Source organism: Takifugu flavidus, chromosome 7, assembly GCF_003711565.1.
Source record: "Takifugu flavidus isolate HTHZ2018 chromosome 7, ASM371156v2, whole genome shotgun sequence".
Classification (NCBI taxonomy): domain Eukaryota; kingdom Metazoa; phylum Chordata; class Actinopteri; order Tetraodontiformes; family Tetraodontidae; genus Takifugu; species Takifugu flavidus.
Window position 1 is genome coordinate 15,442,382 of NC_079526.1, and position 20,028 is coordinate 15,462,409.

At 46.3% G+C, this 20,028-nt stretch overlaps 1 long non-coding RNA gene across 1 annotated transcript; it reads right to left on the reverse strand.

Moving 5' to 3' along the window:
• Positions 1-3,058: 3,058 nt before the first annotated feature.
• On the reverse strand, positions 3,059-3,904 carry LOC130528762 (uncharacterized). The gene is made up of 2 exons (XR_008951390.1): positions 3,469-3,904; positions 3,059-3,362 (listed from the first exon to the last, which is right to left on the reverse strand). It is a non-coding gene; the product is annotated as an uncharacterized LOC130528762 (long non-coding RNA).
• Between the last annotated feature and the right edge of the window lie 16,124 nt (positions 3,905-20,028).

Genomic DNA, 20,028 nt, shown 5'->3' on the forward strand with positions numbered 1-20,028 from the left:
ATCCATTATAAGCCGTTAATTAGAGCACCTTCTGGGTTGCCAGATTCTAACAATCTGCTGCTTTGCTGCTGGGTTACTTCATCAGGAAGGAGGAAAAATTACAAAGCCGCTGTTATTTACTCTGTACCTGAATGAAGATCCTTTTATTCCTGCTCGTGATGGATCTCTTCAGCATCACCAATCAGGTCCAGCTTATTGACAGTGTGGGGTTTGGGGGGGGCACGCTGTCATAAATGGGTGTTTTAGTAGAACTAAGGTTCAGTCTTCAATTGCAAGTCAATATTCCAGCCGTGAACTTTCAATCCAAGCTTCAAATTTGCAGCAAAGTTGTTTTTTTTCCCAGAACTGAAAGGAAATCTCCACGAGGGAGCTCACTTCCCGAGCTCTGACCCAGCTGGCACCGGTCGGCCCGTCGATGGGATGCGCGGCGCCGACTTCATCACGGTTTAATTAATGATCACGCTTCCATCTCCCGGCTTTATCTAATCCTCAGCGGAATATCACACCGTCACACTTCCCACACGACAGGAAACACTCACCTCCTCTCACATTAGCTTTACTCCTCTTGGGGGGGATCGCGCTGCCAATAAAAACGACCTCCTGCTGTGGCGCTGGTGCAGACGTTTGACAGGACAGATAATGGTGCCGCCAGGCCCCGGGGCCCGCTCCAATCTGTGCCAGATACTCAAGAGTCCTGCTTGTTCCATTTAGGGTTCCTGCCTCAAATCTGGAGGTGGATTTTAATGAGCCTGTGGTAGGAAAGTGCTCCGAGGACCGAAGGGCCGCAGCCTCCCAGCGGCTCACCTCCTGTTAACTAAGGATGTTTAGATGGAGAGTTGTCTGGGCCCAAATATAAAACTCCATTGGATTTGTCAGTCTCATAAACGCTTGTATCATGGGCTGTTGTTAAAGGGAAGAGCTATATTTCTGCATTTCAAATTTAAAAATGTTGTAAAACTACATTTTCAACAGTAAAGGCTTTAAATAAATAATATTAACACCGATGTGTCTCCTGCTCCTGCTCACGGTTCCACATGCATGTGACTTTCCTATCCAGTGGTTATCTGAGTTACTCTTCCCTTTCTATCATCTGAACCAGTCTGTTCATTCAAGTGCTGCTCACCGGATACTCTCTGTAAACCCAGAGATGGTTGTGGGTGAAAATCCCAGTAGATCAGCAGGTTCTGAGATACTCAGACCAGCCTGTCTGGCAGCAACACCCAGCCACATTCAGAGTCACTTAAATCCACTTTCTTCCCCGTTCTGGTGCCAGTTCAAACTTTGGAGGTTTAAACTACGTGGTCAAAACAACTTACCAGAGCAAAACAAACCTAACGAGCTTTAAGAGGCAGAGCTTCATTATAGAAGCACAGCTTGAGGTCCTCCATCTGAGCTTTAATCTTACGGAGAGGGACTGTTTTTTTCTTAAACTGTACGCTCAGTCATGCGTCTCTGTGCTGTCACAAACACTTAGCAAAGCAGCCCGTCATTTATTGTAGATTAATCCTCGTTCCATTCAGTGTCAGGACCTGTACTATACCTTGTTTCATCCTCATTAATGGAAAGAGATTGAAGAGCGTGTGACTGTGCAGGCCATCTCAGGATAAAGGAGGGCAGAGCAAAAGAAAGGTAAATAGAAATAAAAAGTTATTCTGGGGAAGGTTGGAGAAAACAGTCAGACGTTAGCAGAAGGGGGGGGGGAGCAGAACACAAACAGTCCTTGGTGCTTGATATGGAAAGGGAGCAAAGGTGGCTCGAACAGAAGAGGATGAGGGAGATAAGACGGGAGTTGAAAGAGAAGCCGATTCTTTAATGAAGCCGACAGCGGCCGCGATGCCCTCTGTGCTGCAGCCACTAGCCGCCGCCCTGTCTGTCACGACCACGTCTGAACTGTGCACGGCTCAGACGTGGCAGCTTTAGCAAGACCCACTTTGAAGTCCAGAGAGCAGCAGCAGGGTAGATATTGACCTCTCCCAAGTTTGCCTCCCCCGGCCCGGCCTGCGTGCAAGGCGGAGGGGCACTTAATGAGCTTTCTGGACAACATTCACTCTGAATGGCAGGAAGCTCGGCCAGCCTCAAATCTCTTATGGAGCTCCGTCTCCCCAGGGAAGCAAGTCAGGGAGGTGGACAACCATGATGTGTGTGTGCCAGTGGCGAGACAGCTACAGTACATGAATGTATGTCACTGAGCACCATCTTGACAGAACAAACTGTAACTCAGGTCGGACCTGAGCCGCTGAGCAGTCTTCTATAAGCTAAACTATTGGGATGGTGTGAGTTTAAACCATTTCTATATAAATAAATCTGTCCTGCACCAGTGAACCAATGAACCTAAATCACCAACTTGGGCTAAATGGGTTGACTATCAAAGATGGATGAAATAAACTGGACCAACTTTGGGAGGGAGATGCTCAGCGAACTGGTTTTAGTGGGACGGGGAAGGTAAATGTTCGGATCACAGTGGATCGTTTAACTGCGCCATTATTTAACGACAAATTTGAATGTTATTTTAATCGCAGTAAGCTTGAATAGATTTAAATGTCTCGATGCGCCGATGCTCCCGACGTGTCTGCAGCCTGTGGACCAGCCGGTACGTCGCAGTGGTTCCTACATGCTGTTGGATTCAGTGATATCGGTGAAGCAGCTCCTTCTGTTTCCTACTGTTACAGTTACACTTGGCCTCTGCATCCACATTAATAATTATCCACCTGCTATGAATTGCCACCCAGGCAAAGCCGGAGAATTCTTCTTCATTTGTGCTGTCACTGTTACAAAGAGGAGAGGGGAACCAAATCAGCTCTGCCAAGGACAGCTGCTGAATCACAATTACACCAGTGTCTGCTGGCTGCATCCACACCTGCCGCACCTGAACCGAGTCACCACTAATAAATCTGCTGCCCCTTCCTGCCGGCAGCGACCGCCTCCTTTCTCCTTTAAGTTATTTCTTTCGTTATTACATTAGTACCATCATGTTTGATAAAGCAAAATGGGGCCTTTGTGGTGAAATAGTTCCTCACAGGCTGCAGGGAGAAGCGTGACAAGCAGGAAATCACGTTACTGGTGTCAGAGTGGTGTTTAATGGTGACAGATAATAGCAATTTTTGCAGGTTTAAATTGAGCTCATTTTTACTCCCATTTCCTTTGGGTGAGGAAAAACACAATTACTTCTTCCACCGCAATAATCATTTCACGCTTTTGTTTCCCACACACAGTTTCAGCTGTCGGCCTTTTTAGCATATCTTCGCCTTTTCCACGTTCTGCCGCTCGCTTCCTCGCGCTCGTGTCTTATCTGCCAGACTTTGTGTGCATCTGATGATGAATGGTTTATTGTTGCCCCCTGTGAGCTTGTTACCTGCAAGACACTGTACATCACATCAAAAGCAAACAAAACACAAAATGTGCTATCAACTCTACCAGGAATTGCACCATCGAGTCCATACATCACGCTATTTTAGGAGACGCACTCACACGTTCCAGACTGAACAAATAAAACTGGGCTCGGGGGAGGCACCAGAGTGAAACATCTGCTTTTAGGCTGAATAGCGACCGCTGGCTCCATGTTGACGATCACATCTGAAAGCAAGACGACTGCATTAGGAAAATGAGTGTCGTTCCCTCCCCGCGTCCTGTCTCACCACCCGAGGATGAATCGGCATCAGGCTTCGGATCGGTGCCAGAAGCTGAGCTGAAACGCTCGGTGGGGCGAGCGAGACCCTCTCAACATACGTGGCCATCGATCAGGTCACGTCAACCCTCGGTGGTTCTTATCTGGCCGACAGTTACAGATGAGCAAACATCCGCCGGCTGATGCACGTGATGAATGAAGGAGGCGGCTGCGTTACTTCCTCTCTCTCTCAGAGTTATTATTAAACCCCAACATCTCAGCAGCACACGGGGAGTGGATGAGAACCTACTGCTCTGATTAAATAAAGTGGGAAGTCTCACGTTCTCGCTCCATTTCCCAGCCTGCCTTCCTCACTCACGCGTGCGCTGTAGTTTTCATGTTGTCGTTTCATTAGCGCTGACATCCATGAAGTGAAAGATCTTCTGAGCTGGCACGGCGCTGCTCTGCTGTTTTGACAAGAACTTGGGCAGAGAGCAGAGGGAGGAACATTTACTCATTCTGTTTGCACCAAAGAGGACGGGCTCTCTGCTACTGCTCCCTTTGATTGCACTCCTATGTAGGCCAGAACCAGACGCTGGAGAGTCACTCCCGGAATCTCGGTTTGCGCGGAGAAAAGGAAGATCCAACCCACGTGGATGACTTTACATTTTAGAATCAACAAAACATGTTGTGAAAGACTCGATCACACTCATGTGCTCGTCCCAGTTTACGTATCTGCACCCCCAGGCAGCATTCACGTGTACTTTGGAGACGTGTGCCGGTGTGAGACTCTAATTGTGTTGTTCTATAATCAAGCACATAGAAATGATGATGTCAGAGATGATATTTGGGAGACTTGAGCTTGATTTGATCTGGCCTGGACCTGTAATTTCAGTTGACTTGAGAACTGGAGCTATGGAGAGTGAATTATTCACAAACACACACAAAAAGCTCCGGGAACATGTGTAGCCAGTATCTACACAATTCCCCTCACAGCAAGCAAGCAGCCCGTCAGCCTGGAATGTTGCCGTTGAGTCTCCGGATGTTTGCGGCGGCGGCGGCATCAGCGTCTGTCACAGTCCGAACCCGCTGCTGCTGCATTCAGGAGCACGAACGCAGCAGACACGCGGCTTCTCCGGCTCTGCAGACGTTGCCCGAATGATACTAAACAAACAAACAAACAAACAAACAGGATGCATCGTCACGGCAAGGTCAACTCGCACGTATCCACCTCGAGTGTTGACTTCATTAAAGACAGACAATATTCTCGATCAATAGTTCACATCAGCAAAGTATTCCAAGAAGAAAGTTGAGCTTCGCTGGATACCACGAATAAGGAAAGGGGAAAACAAACAGCTCAATAGATTATTGACTCCACACTTTATCCAAACAAGTGCAGCCGGCCTGAGTGGGGGGGGGGGGGGGGGGGCTTCCAGCTGTGGCCCGTTTCTAATGAAGTGGTTTTCATGCTATGAAAAGAAGTTTGTTCTAAGGTTTAATGGGAGCCTTTAATTATATCTTAGAAAAGCTGAAACCTGAACGTCTTCCTGCAGCTCCTGTCAGCTGTTATGGGATCTGTCGACCCATAGAAACAGAAGAAAGAAGAAACCTTCATAAACTCAGAGCAGATTAACTTTGCAGAAGCATCCTGGCAGCCCCGTTAGAGCCTCGGCAGCAGATATTTCCCTCAGGTGTTGGTGTTGTGCCTGTCCTGTCAGGAAGGAGACAGTGGACCAGCTGTGACGTGATAGCTTACACTAGGTGTTCTGCAGAACCCCCGGGCTTTGTCTCAGGGCCCAATTAACACTTAATCCATCCATTTATCCAGAATTTATCAACCTTCAGAATCTTGTTTTTGTTCCATTCAATACGATCTTCAGGATTTTATACATCGTACTCAATATAAAGACCAGGAGGCTGTAAATTGAAAGCCTGTGTAGTTGTTCCTGGTTCCGTTCTTGGACGTTCTTGGACCCACGTGTGAAGGTTGCAGCCACGCAGCATGTGTACGATGCATGGAAGCGCCTCATGAATCTAAGTTGGACGGCTGTTGTCATTTTCTGGTGTTTTGGTTATTTACTCTGACAGCCGCCGACGGCAGTCGATGTGTTCTGGAGGTTGACCAAAAGGCTGACAGTGGTGCACACAAACGAAGACAAACAGTTTCAATATTCCATCCACTGGCATTAGCAGCAACGTCCTTCCTCTGACTCCTCGCCCCGAGGATCTTTATTGACCTACTGCAACAATATCCCTGCCTTTATGACGCAGGGAATATTATGGAATCACGTGAAAGAGCTGCTGTGGGTAAAGGCCCTTCAGAAATCCAAGTTCAACCTGAAGCCATGTTAGGTTAATTAAAGGATTTAGTCATGCTGCATGTTACAACCAGGCCAGGTTTGAGGCTGAGAAGCAGCACTTTGGTTAGCGTAACATTCTAACGTTAGCAGCTATACAGGCCCCCACTGTGAGGAATAAACTGTGCTCATTTCATCTTGTTATTGTTAGTGTTTGAAATGAAACCCACATTAAATGTGCTCAATTTGTTGCAAAAACGCAGTGATCGGGAAAATAAATCAAAAGCTTATTATCCACAGCAGACGGAACTGTGCCGAGCTGCTAAATGACTTGCGCCGTTTGCTCAGCTGCAGCATGTACAGTTTAATAATTAGCCAAAAATTAAACCCATCCATAGTTGTCAGAGTGGTGCTCTTTTTCAGATCTACTAGGTTTTGAGTCCTTTTCATAATGTGGATGTTGTGCTTCGCTCCTGTGGTGCCGTCACAACCGAGGAAATGAGTCCTGATGATACACCTCCTTCTCCATTAGTGTTTTAAACCAGTGGTCCTGAACATGCAGATGTGCTGGTTAAACTGCTAGCATGAGTGACGCTCAGCACAAATCCCCATTTACAGTAGCATTAGTAACATTTCTTTCCAAATATTTGTTCAGATTTTACTGTAGACAATTCCAGCATCATCCGTCGCAACAAAACGCACCTCATAAAAAGTGCACGTTACTGCTTAAATATTGATTTGTGCTGTAGCTTCAAGGTTTACCACAGCAGATCCTGAAACTCTGAACACTAAAGGAATGTCACTGGTGTCTAAAAACAACATTGTGACATTGCATTCCGCTTCCCGAGATATCCGCAGTGCCGAGATTGAGCTTTAAATAAGTGAGCGGCTTCATGGAGAAGGACGTCAGCATTTGAGTGAAAGATGCAGGATTGTTGCTGAACAATCCAGAGAAGAGAAAACAGTCATTATCTGAAGAAGAAGAAAAAGGCCCTGACCCTTCAGCAAATGATCCTATCTTCATGCAAGATGGAGGAGCCTGTTCAATGGAAGCAATTTTACTGAAAAGCTGTGTTGCATTGTGGGACAATTGGATGTGTGGAAGGTTACCCGGAGAACCAAAACTCAGTAGTTTCATTTTTACCTTTAATGATTCAGAAGATTCTCAACAAAGCTTTCAGTAATGTGGGGGTCTGCCTCATTAGCTATGAAAAAAAAAGATTTCTACCATTGTGGAGAAGAAAATCGTCTCTCTACAGGTGAGCAATCATGAACGTCTGAGCCGTATAAAACTGAACAATGGTTTCTCTAACAGGAGGGAGCTGCTGATATCTGGCCACATGATCTCCTCCACACGATCACATATTCAAAATAATTGCCTCAAGAGGAGCCGTAAGATGCCGTTCAGCAGGGAGGAACCTGACATCAACGCCAAGGCGAGAGCACAAAGGCTGTGCTGGATTATTTATTCAAATGATCCAGCAGAACTCTGCAGCTGCTTCTCTGGGGTCCATTTCTGCTCTGCTCCTTGGGCATGCAGCTTGGATGCTACTGCATCTCTATGAAAGCACGGATATGTTCCCGTTTCAATATTCATGAAGACAGGACGGCATAATGAGAATCAAGTCCTGTTTATACACATGCACATTTAACGAGCGCTCACAATGGTGACCACACCAAAACTCGTGAGATGAGTTCACAACAGCACATGGAGGACACAGCAGCAGCAGGAGCAGCAGCATCCACATGGAATTCTGTGGGCCGTATTGGAGGAACGTGAGTGGAGGGGTGTCAGATGGGCTACAGAGAGTTCTGGGAGAAGAAGCTGGACAGCCTGAGCTAGATGGGGAACGAAACCACAAACGCGTCACATGACCACGCCCCCCCCCACAGAGATGGGCAGGTGCAGATAGGAAGGGTAACGAGGCTGTTCTGGCAGACGGACGCTATTGAAGCCATAAAGAATCACACTTTTGCAGTTTGTAACACAACTGCAGCACAAAGATGAAAATGTGTCCTGACACACTGTGAAACCTTTGACCTAATCTCAGTTTAGACGCAGCAGCGGAGCTTCGATCGATCATGAGCGGAGCTGCTATCGATGATTTACACAGGAGAAGGGGAGCGATAAACATACCGAGTGTGAGCATCTGCTACCCGTTTTAGTAAAGAAAATGAGGGTCACAAACAGGAGAAAACACGTCTGAATGCATTAAAAACAAAAAGTTTTGCAAAACAGCTGAAGTCAAACGCGACAGCTGGAAAGTTTTCACATGAATAGCGAAGAAATGGAATCAGGTTAAATATGGGCGTTGGGTAAACGCAGTTATGCAGATTGAAATGTAATCCTTGACTTGTTGTTCATCCTCCTACCTGGTTTCATTTAAAACGGATGAACGGCATCTGCATAAAAGACGTTTCCAAAAAGCTATTGGACGTTTCATTAGCGTAAAAATGTTCCGGCCCTTTGAAGATTAATGGCCAGATAGCTGTGTTTCGAATCGACTTGCTGAACTCATTCATCTCTTCCGTTCTGACCTTCAAATCGCGACTCTTTAGATTTCTGAAAGCGTTTCCTCCAACGCTGTCTCGACAGCCGGGCTCTGATTCCTTTTCAAGGTTCCTCAGCTCCACGGCCACGTTGCGCTCTTGTTCCTCCTCCTATCTGTCAGTGGAATCAGGCCTGCTGTCAAACCCTAATCCCCCGTCTGTCACAGGACAGCTAAATGCCCCCCCCCTTCCCCCTCGGGTTTGATGTGGCTGCCGCCCTTTAAGAACAAAATGAAACTTCCAAAAACAGGATCAAGCTGATAGAATCATAAAAGTCGTCTCCTGCTGACACATCAAAGGTCCTTTGAGCCATATTATTTTTCATCTTTTAATCCATTTTCTGGCAGCTGCATTTCCAGTAGACGTTTATAGATGCATGGCCATAAAGAAGCGTAAACTATAAGAGGCTTCTACACACATGTAAGATGCTGCTTCCTTTTTACACTCATCTTTTACTTATAGATAGTTTGCCGAGACCAGTGGGGAGACGTTTGTGGCGTTTTTTATCATGTGAGAGCAAATCCACATTATGAACTCTCTCTGAACATCAGGGTCTAATCCTCACGCCCGGCGTCATCGCTCGTGTTGTCCAGTTCAGGAACCTGGTCCAAATGTCTCTGTCCATGTTGTGGATTCCTCTGAAGCCAGAGGAGCAACTGCACATCCTGCTAGATGTTCTGAGCTCTGTGGAAGTGGGACGTTGATCTGAAGATGCAGCACAGACACGCTGTGGATTCCTTCTGCCCCCATTGAATTTAATTAGTGTTTTAAATGTTGACTGCAGCTAATCAGAATTCCACCCCCCTCCCCAAACAATAGAAAGTGTCTTCAGTTCTCACACCCATTACCAATGTGACACAGAAAAATGACCATATTTGTCATATTGAAGCTAGTCAACCCTTAAAATGACTGAGTTGGTTGCATCAACATGCTACCAGATGTGACAACTACAATGTGTCCAATACTGAGGACCTTATTACATCCTCCTGCCACCACACGGTGCAAAACAACCTGTTTACAGCATCTTTGTGGTGAGATGTTCTCACATATTTCCCCAGGAGCTGCACGGCTCCAGTGGGAGGCAACGTGATTTGGAACGTCCCTGGTGATCAGCATCGCGCAATATGATCTTCAGCAGCCCAAATGTCACATTCGACATGTGTGGAAGGAAGGCAGAAGCAGAGAGGGGAAACGGCTCTGGTGCACTGTCACCCAACATAAATCCGTGCTCCTCGTCTTGTGTCACATGTTATTCTGTGGGGCAGAGCTGAGTGACCTTTTCTGGGTCCTGGGATCTCACACTCTGGCTTTAGCTTGACTCGGTCGGCTCTGTTGGTGTTTCTGCTCAAACACAATCATCATGGTGCTCTTTACAAACACTGGAATTTGCCTTCAAATTCCTCGATTCCCCTGGAAAGTGCGCCGCTCCCACGGGTTAAAGTGGGCAAATTGGATGAGATTTCGACCCACTGTTGGATCAAGTCACACAGTTTCAGCACAAAAAAGTGTGTGTTTTCACACATCTGCATGGGGGTTCGTTAGAGTCCTTTTAAAATCTAATGAGGGGTCATTAAATCATCGCTGTGCTCAGTGGCATCATCACTTCCTGTGTTCCGGTCTGCCAGGTGTTCATTAAGAGGGGCTTCACTCGGCACGCTCTGCCGACACCCGTTTGTACGCTAACCGCCACAAATTTCATTTGTTTGTAGTCGTTATGGTGGTGAATGACGCCATATGTTCACACCACTTTACTCTGGATGGGGAGCGGTCGTGAACAGATGATGGAGCTGTCACAGGGCTCCTTTCAGGCCCAGATGACGGCGGCTGATGTGGGGGGAGTGCAGGTTCCCCTCCCCCGGCTGCCTAAACATTTAGCTGTGATGTAATTGGCTCTGTAACACAGTGACCGCGGGGCGTGAATACATTTGTTAGCAGTGCTTTGATCAGACTCGCAGGCGCTGGCATCTTCAGCCCCCCCCACCAACATGGCGCCGTGACAGAAATGTTTGGTGGGTTGTCAAAGGCGGCAGTTTTAGCCCAGGATAAATAAAATCCCAACAGATTGATGAGACACACTTGCTAGATCAAGTAATGGGGGCTTATTTCATGAAGGAAAAAACGGACCCCGCGCTACATATTCATATTTAAAGCAGGTATTTATTACGGGAAAAGATTTGACCCAAAGTCGATTGATATTCAGCCATGGTTTGTCTCCAAAATCCTCAACAAACACATCCCAGTTATCCCAGTTTTATCCCAGTTGGGCCCCCCCTCGGCAGCTGCTGGGAGAACTGTACGCTCCCAACCGTCCAACGTGGCCTCCTTCATCCACCGCCTCCATCGCCCCCCCCCCCCCAGGAGTCCTCCTCCACCAGTCAGCAGATGTGTAACCTGCCAGTGGTGATGAATAGAGGGCGGATGGATGGTAGCGGGATTAAAGTGCTTCCTGCGCCGCAGTGGCCGACACACTCAAGGCGAGTGGCAACGGACGATGTTTCTCTTTTAGAATCGTTCTTTTCACGTCTGCCCGACGACTTCTGTTGGCACACTTTCACGTCGACTAATTTTCCTAAAACCAGTCCGACCGGCAAAGGCTTGTGATGTCACCACACGGTGGAAAGGCTCAGTAAATGAGGAGCTAATTGGGGGAGTAATTGAGATATAGTCCCAAGATTTAGAACTGGGCCCCTGACAGAACAGAATTTCCTATAAGTGCTTCCAACAGGGAAACAGATGTAAAGGTCCTTTACATGATCCAAACCTTGAATAAACCAGGCGTTTCAACTTAAAAGCTTTCCTGATTTCATTTTCCGAAATAGCCCATAATAACCCAGTGGAGGAAGGTGTCCCTGATGCATTTTTCCCTCCTCCAGTGTGGATGTAAATCACCTGTGTACAGCAGAGGGGAGCTTTGAGACGTGCACATATTGGAATACACATATCTGTTTCTGAGATATGGACGGCAAAATTAAAAAGCCACAACCTCCTCTGCAGAGTCCTGCTGTAATAGGATCCTGCAGCACAATCCTGGACTCCACAGCAGCACGACTGACATTTCAATTTGGATCAGACGGACTTATTTGCATCACACGTGCACGGCGGCAGCGGTTGTCTGTCAGAAGGTTTCCACCTTCCATTCAGCCCGTTTCTGATGAAATTCTGCAAGTATTAAAGTGAAGGAGGCCTGATCAATTGTGCTGCCGTGATGAGAACATCAGAACTGTGTGTGGAGGAACATGCGAGTCACGCAGGGGCGCGACCCTCATCAGATGGTCGCTGAGGGAACATCTGATCCAAATACTGATCTCTCGACTCCTGAGTCTGGTCCTGTTTCTCATCCGGCTGATTCACATTGGAACTCTGGGCGTAAAAGAAGTTCACACATTCCCCAAACTGGTCGCGCTTTGATCCAAATATAGATCAAAGTCAAAGCCAAACATGTAGATTCTGGCTGAGGCCTCTTTTGATGGCTGAAGATCTCGTCTCCAGCCTCTGAATCCAGCTGACAGCTGTTTCTTCAGCACCCGTACGGAGAGGTTTCGTCGCTTTAGCTCTTTCTGGTTTTTATCACACATCACCTCCCTCTTCTCCAGCCGCTCCTCATCCTCAGACGTCATCACATGACGAGGCTCTTCTACGTGACTCCGCTGACCAGCCTGTGCAATCGTGGTCATTACCTTCTGTATTGCACTTTGTCTGGTCTCAGAATAGAGCAGAAGCTTGTTTTCCATCACCATCTTCTCTTCTTCGCCGTCCGGGGTTGATTATTGGACTAATCACCGAGAGTTGCTCTTCACTCTCAGCCATTACGTCGACCACCGTTGGTACCCTGCGTCCAGCTTTGACCACTCTGTTCCCCCGCTTTCACTGGCACAGTTCTGTGTGACACTGTGCACGTGTCCGCCTTTAAATGAGGTAATGTCCTCAAAAACAATAGACAAGCTTGTTTTCTTCTCGCTTGCAGCCCCGTCCCTCTTTCATTTGTCCTATTTTTACCAACTGTCAAATAAACAGGCCTCTTTTTGGCTCCTGTCTTTCTTACTTTTGTTACTTTGAATTAAAACTGGTTTTATAGGTTTGAGCTCCATAATTATGAACTGCGCTCGACAGTTTTGTGATTGTGGTTGAACCAGAACCAGCTTTGGCCTCAAACGTGCACATAAACATGCACACAGCTAGCAGACAGCTGGGGGGGGGGGGGGGGGGACGGTGATTCACAGCTGATTTGATTTACTTACTATAAATATATTTTGTGTCAACAAAAAAAAAAAATTTAAAGTGAAGCTCGACCACCCGAGGTCGAGCTTCACTTTAAATTTTGTTTTCTCATTTATCTAAAAATTCAGAGCGTTTTCTGTAAATAATGAATGAAGGATCTGTTTGTGGGAAAGTCTCCATGGTTCCTCTGCTGTTTGCAACAATATGAACTCTCCTGGATAGAAGTGGAGGAAGTTTGAAATATGCTCCCCACATGTATATTTTAATGGGGCGAGCAGAGAAAACAGCAGAAATGCAGCAACATTTCATTTGTTTTTTATGTTCCTGGAGCACCAAAAGCCCAGGAATCGGACCTCCCACAGAGAATGAGTCAAACCACACAAAGGCCACGAAGTCTTCCGCTTTCAGCTGCTCCCATCAGGGGTCCCCTCCCCATCCTGTGCATCCTCACGATCACTTACTTCCATCCATAAATCTCCACTCTGGTCACCTCCGTACCACTGTCCCTCCTCTGGACGTGTCCAAACACCATGCGCTGTCCCTTAGATGGCCTCATTCCTGTCCATCCAAAGCTAAATATCTATAGAAAACGTGCATCCTAGCTCAGGTTTGATCTGTGTTTCACCTGGTCTGTCCTTTTCCCTGTAATTATTTGGCCCTTCTTTGAAAGCAAGAAGCACCGTTGTGCAATAACCGTTTGTCGAGTACTCCCCCCAGGATGGAGGCTTTTAAAATCACATTTATGACGGTGAAATTGCAACTGCATTTTTCTATGAAAATATGAAAGCTGATGATTCGTTTCAGTCACATTTGAAGAAATCGTTGTTCCTGTTCACCATTAAAAAATGGTTTATCTACATTTCCCCTCCTTCAGTAACACAAAATAAATAAGATTTTTAAAGAAAGAGCCAAGCTTATTGTCAAAGGACTCGTTCTGTAACATCAGTGATTAAAACCGGTCCCCAGTAGTTTGACCTCAGTAAACTTTGACCTCTGACACCATTTGTTGCTGTTTCTAGATCAATTGGACAAACAAATGATGATTTATTACCGTTTTTCCATCCTCAAGCAGGAAGCTTTGTGCACAGTATCGACAATTATGTGGTGCTTCTCAGTCGTGCACGTGTCTGTGTGCTTGTGATCAAGGCCGTGTAGTAGCCTCCTCCATGGTCTCTCCTGGCAGGAACGTGCACCCTGCAACTCACACCTGGTTCGTCTGTGTGAATAAACGGTGTAACCGGAATTGAACGGCTGACCCCACCAAGGTCTGTGGGGTCCCGTTGCCCTCCTGGTGACCTCGGCTCCACTACCCTTTATCATCTGGATCAGGAATAAGCAGCAGTGAGCACAGAAGGACGGGACGTCATTCTGCCCTAAATAGATCCTCCGTTTCAATAATGCAGAAATAAGTAATCCCATGAACGGACTAATCAATCATCCGATGCGACACAATATCTCCTCAGATATGCTGTAGACTCTAAGCTGCATTTAATTAAATTCCAGCTAATTTGTTTACATGATAAATCACAACAGCGGCTCAAAGAAATGATCAGAGTTGTTAACCGAAATTCTGCAACGCTGAGCTGTGCTGAGCTGAGCTGGAGGTAATGAGAGCGAACATCGTTTGGAGTCCCCCAATTACAGTTTAAAAGCCACTGAGTTCCAAACAAAGTTTAGAAAACAGCAACATGCAGCCAGAGGATGAGTGGACTCATTCCGGAGTGATCCCCGATTCACGATCACTTAAACATGATGTCAAATTCAATCAGCATCAGCACGGCTGCTCCACTGTTTCCTGCTGAAGGGCAATTTAAAGCTGTCATGGCCGGAGAGATGCACCTTGCAGCCGTAAGAAAAGAGCGAAAGAGCTCTTAATTAGCCATGTTTACAAATCAGGGGCTGTCGGGGTGATTAATGACCGCCATCATTCCCAGATAATATCATGTGACATGTGCCCTTTTCCCTTCGGAGCTGGTGGCAGAGATCACTTGTCCTCCTGATTAATTAAAAGAGCCCTGTGGGTTAGCGTTAGCCGGCAAACCTTTGTAACCAGGCAGGGCCACTCTAAAAAGAGGCAGGGGTGAGGTGTTATGTCAGATTTGACAGCAGGCTGCAGGAGTTGTGTTTGAGAAGCTAATAATATCGTTGTGATCTTGTCACCCATGAGGTTTCTTCACAAAGCCTAAAGAAAATAGCTTCCTGTCAAGAAAACCAAAACTCTTTTTTTCAGTTTCCTGTTTATCTTAGAGTCACAAATACAGGTGAAACTGTGCAGATAAAGCTTAATTCCAGCACTTCCAGAATATTACAGGCATATTAATATCTTTAATTTACAATATGTTCTCGCTAGAAAGTCACTTAGTGAAGTTGAAGTTTAATATTGGACGAAAGAAAAAAGTTTGTTCGGAGCATCAGAGCAGGTAGAAAAAAATAGCCAACGCTGGCAGATCTGAATAATTTAAAGAGCTAAAATGAGAACGCGGCAAAAACGCCTTGATTCATGAGCATTTTAAATAAATTAGTCAAAATGATGTAAAACCAGCTGCACCTCCCACTGAGCACAAACCCAGAGGCCACAGCGGGTGTGTGGGCGTGGACACCAGTGGCACTGGTCTGACTTCACCACTGGAGACAGAAAGGGTGCAGTTTCATCTACTTTACAAACTTTTATTCACATCCATACAGGAGTTAGAACAAACCTGCACTGTTTTAAACATAATTCATGCCCTTTTAAAGGAAAAGGAGCTTTATATGTTGTTATATTGTTGTTGGTGTCAGTATTATTCAGCATTTAAAATGATTCTGTTTTGTTCATGAACACAGTCCCGCCCCGCCTAAAGCAGGTGCTGCAGAAGGCAGCAGTTCACGTGAACTTTAATGAGTTATTCAGAAAGGTGCAGACTCACAAGAGTGTCGCAGCGCTCCACACATTGCTGCCGATATTAAAAACACAATTACCATATTTCATCACTTATGCCGGGCCCCTGAAAGCACCAATAAACCCCGACTACATTATTATTATTTCCAGTCTGACAGACTAATATATTCCGCAACGGTGATTTTCATTTGATATGTCACAACACGCTTCACGTTGGGAAAAACAGCCTGAAAACTCGTTTCCAGCTTTTACTGGAATTCATTTTCATCTTGAGTTTTAATCCACCGCCGCCACAAAACACTCTCCTCACAATCAAGTAACGGCGTGATCCCCCTCTGAAACGTGCCGCTTAAATCCCCGTTGTTCCCTCCATAATGGGGAAGTTTGTTTGACGTTTGCAGGGCGCTCAGTGAAAGTCTCATTTGTGTCCTGTGGAACAGCCCATATGGGCAGCGCCGGCTCTGAAATGGCGTCCTTTTGTGGCGCAGGATTAAAGCGCACTCGGCACTTTGTACACCGACTATTTGCACATCTTCAAATGTAATTAGTCATTAGGATATTTCCTGTGGGCTGCAGCTTCAGCCTTTCAGGAAAAGACTCTCTGTTCCATCCTGATAGCAGCGTCAGTATGGAGAGCAATGTTGGTCTGGTTTATTCCAGACTTTGAAGTTGTGTGTTGCAGAGTTTTGGCTGCAGGGGCGGCTCTCCTGTTGGCATCAAACAAGCCCACGATAAATATTTGCATACAGTAGGTGACATACTGTAACTTCACCACCAAGCGTACGGATATTTTTGAACCCGACTTGCCATTATCCAGATTTATCTCCCATTTTTTTACATAAAGGAATGGAGTGCAGCAGTTCTGAGGGTGTTTTCAGCAGTTTAAGAGGATCTATCTAATCCTGATAAAGGAGGATTCCAGGTGTAACGTTGGGTCCTGGAACATTTAAACTCTAATTAATGCTCATAGCAGGAAAGCAGTCATAATTACCCAGCATGCTTGATGATTACTGTTTTAAAGCGATGGGCGGAGTTGGTTACATTTGAAACACCTGGGCACATGTAACTCAGAACAGATTCACAGGGCTGACAGAGTTTATTGGGAGAAGTCCAAAGATGATGTGGACGTTGTTTAGGTGGTGACTGTCAGCCCTGATGGAGGTGTGGACAGTTTCAACACTGACTTCAGGTGGGGCAGATTTCTGGGACACCCCAGTAAATGTTTCAAACTTGTCTGACAACGAGTGAGTGGTTTTATCTGAGGACTGTCAGTAAAAAGATAATAAGCGATGATGGATGACTCAAGAGCTCCACAGGAGTGAAGCGAAGGCACTCCAATCATGCTCCTGCACGGGAAGCTCCGACTTCCATCCCTAATAAACTCCCCCCCCATCGATGTTACTGGGACATGAGGTGGAATATGAAGACAGACAGCCAAGGTCACGACTGAGCAACTCTGCTATTCCTCTAACAAATAGAATATTTAATGACAGTTGATCCTTAAGAACTTTGACTTTATATACTGTATGTGCATCCATAGAAAACACACAAATGGCTGTTTTAAAGCTACATTTCCTGTAAGTAAAGACCTACCTGAGGGTTTCTCCAGCTCTGCTCTTCCAGAGGAGGTGTTAAAGGTGCGAGTGGACGTTAGGAAGGATAAAGAAGTGAGAGTAAAACCTTCAGCTGTGATTGTGCACAACCAGCACAGAGCTGCTCAATATAACATGCTGCCAATCGATACGGGGTTTTCTCCCCATCTGGACAATCGATGCAGGGTTGTCAGTGTTCGCTGTGTCAGGGATTCGCTGTCTTCACCTACTGAAACATAAATTCACCTTTGAAGGCCGACTCCGTACCTGTGGCTTTTCTTTGATGATGAAAAACAAGAAAGTGGCTGTTGGTACTAATTGGTATGTATGTTTGACAATTAACGAATTACTCGGACGGAGGGGACGGATCAGCCTAGAATAGTCTCACCAACAGACCAACGTCCCCTGAAGGTGCAGCAGCAGAGAAGGACATTTAAGAGCCGCGACCTCGGCTCCGTCGGCCATCTCAACGTTAGTTCACTGCGGCCATCAAAGGATCAATGCTCTCCCCGTGCTGAGGAAATCAAAGCAGTTCTCATGCAGACAGTTTGGACATTCCAGAGCTTCCTGTAGCAGCAGCTTCATTCGTGCAGACAGATAATCATTGATTGGGAACGCTGCCAAATCTCAAGATGAGGATATCTGGCAGCAGGGTCATCATGGCTTCAGGGGTCCCTATAAAAATATAGACAGGCAGCCAAAACCCATGTCAGGGCGGTGCTGGACAGGACTGGACGACGGGTGAAAAAGTAATAATAATCAGGGAAAACAAAGTAGTGACAAATCAAAGCAGCAGGTGGAGACCAGGTTTGTTGTGAAGGTCCAAACTCCCTTCAGAATATCGGGGGTCTGATCTGGGCTGCCATTGGCTGGAATGGGAGGTGGGCGCGGGGACGCCAATGCTCCATGATTCTGTGTTCAAATAAAGCGATGGAACAGAAGGGAAACCGACAGAAGAAACCAAATGTCAGACAACCAGTTCAGGCCAGATAAGCTCCAACTGAGTATCGTCGGACTCATTTGGCAGCCCCACTGCACCGGCCTGCTTTTCAATAACGTTCAATGATGGGAAATTTGCTGAAATAACATAAACTCACTGCTTGTAGATTGGCTGTGTCGAGCGTTAATAAAAATTAGCGTCATGAGACAAAGCATTTGCATATAAATCCCTGTTTAAGTGAGAAAACCTTTCCCGGCCGATGGTTTAATGAGAATGACCTTTGAGGTTGGAGCCTTCCTCGTCCTCGGCATATAAATAGTGACAAACTCTGACCTGCAGATTCAGGACGCCATCAGATCTCCACGGCGCGTTCGTCCTCGTCGGTGACTCACCCGTCTCCAAAAGGTCCTGTATTCATTTTGACACGGTGACAACATGCTGTCAGGTTGAGTACATATAGCGCGTGAGGCCGGACCCCCGGGAGCTTTGCGGTAGCTTTAAGTGTTTGCTGCAGCAGCAGATCAATGCGTCAGGACTCGCACGGGTCCGCCGCGCTCGCCGCCGTGTGGACGTCAGGAGCTGGTTTTTTTCCATCTTGTGCGAGGCTCCGAGTATCCGTGCGCTTAAGAGCAGGACTGTTTCAGGACCCGAGCCGATGCGTCGCGTCTGCTGCATAATAAAGTTCCTGAGTGCTTAATGGGCCTTTGTTTTTCACTTTGTTGATCAGAACCTTCACCTCCCTCCACCTCTGGATGGGTGGGGGGGGTGGCTACTGAGGTGTGAAGGATGAACACAGCACACAACTTATTAAATATGCAATCATTTGTTGATTTAATCCTTCTGTTTCCAGAATGTGATCCCAGCATTGATCGTGTGGGAGATCAGTGACAGGATTCCCAAGTGCACCCTGATTGGCGCTGGCCCCCTCCCCCAGACATTCTGCCCTCCCCCAGATATTATTTTGGGATTTTACACTCTAGAAGGGTTCCATGAAATGACTCCCCTCATCCTTCTGTTATTCCCACCACCTCCTGTCTTAAAAAGGCCTTTTTGTTTAGTCTTGATGCCTTAAGAAGAGAAACCACAGGAGGAAATGTTGATGCTCTATTTCCTTTTACTGAATATTGGGATGTTTCACCTTTTATCATCATCATCATCATCATCATTTACTGATCAATATCTGATTTTATGCCTCTGCTTTTGAGCGCTGGGCTGAATTCACTAGTTTGGAACATTATGAATCAATATCTCAGGAGCCTTTTTCCAACAACTTTCACAAATATCCCATCTGATATTTTTCTCTAATTTGGCCGATTGTCCAATAAATTTTTTTTTTACCAACGACAAAAACCACCGCAGACGTCTCAGTTTATCCTAATTATTGTCTCCTGTATATGTTTCTGGGAATATGTTTCCCATAAATATGTCGACAGGTCATTTCCACCATCTCATATTTGATTGATGATCTGCATTAATCAGAAATAAACCTCATATGTGCTCATTGAATTATCCTAATTAAGGTTGTCTTCATTCATGTTCATGTTTTTTTAACATACCTGTATCAAACATTCAGCAGTGAGACCTGGACTGGGATGTATATTTGAGCGTAAGGAGGTGTCGGACTCTTGCTTCTATATCTCTGGGCACAACAACAGATTGTCCTGTTTCTCGGCTGCCTGCTGTGTAATTGAACTAAACAGCCGAGTGACGCACAGACCTCCAGAGACTTGCGAGCAGTAATCAGGAGGTGTGTGCAGACCCCTCAGGGCAGAAATGAGAAGCATTCTCTGCCCTCTCCTTCAACAGATGCTCCTGGAAATGGCAGCCGAGGGGGAGAAAGCCTCCACTGTAGCAAATATAACCATAAACTCTGATAAAACAATGAAACCTCCTTCGCGTGTTGACGTTTTTATGCACTCATGTTCATCTGTAGGACGTGACAGAGGGGA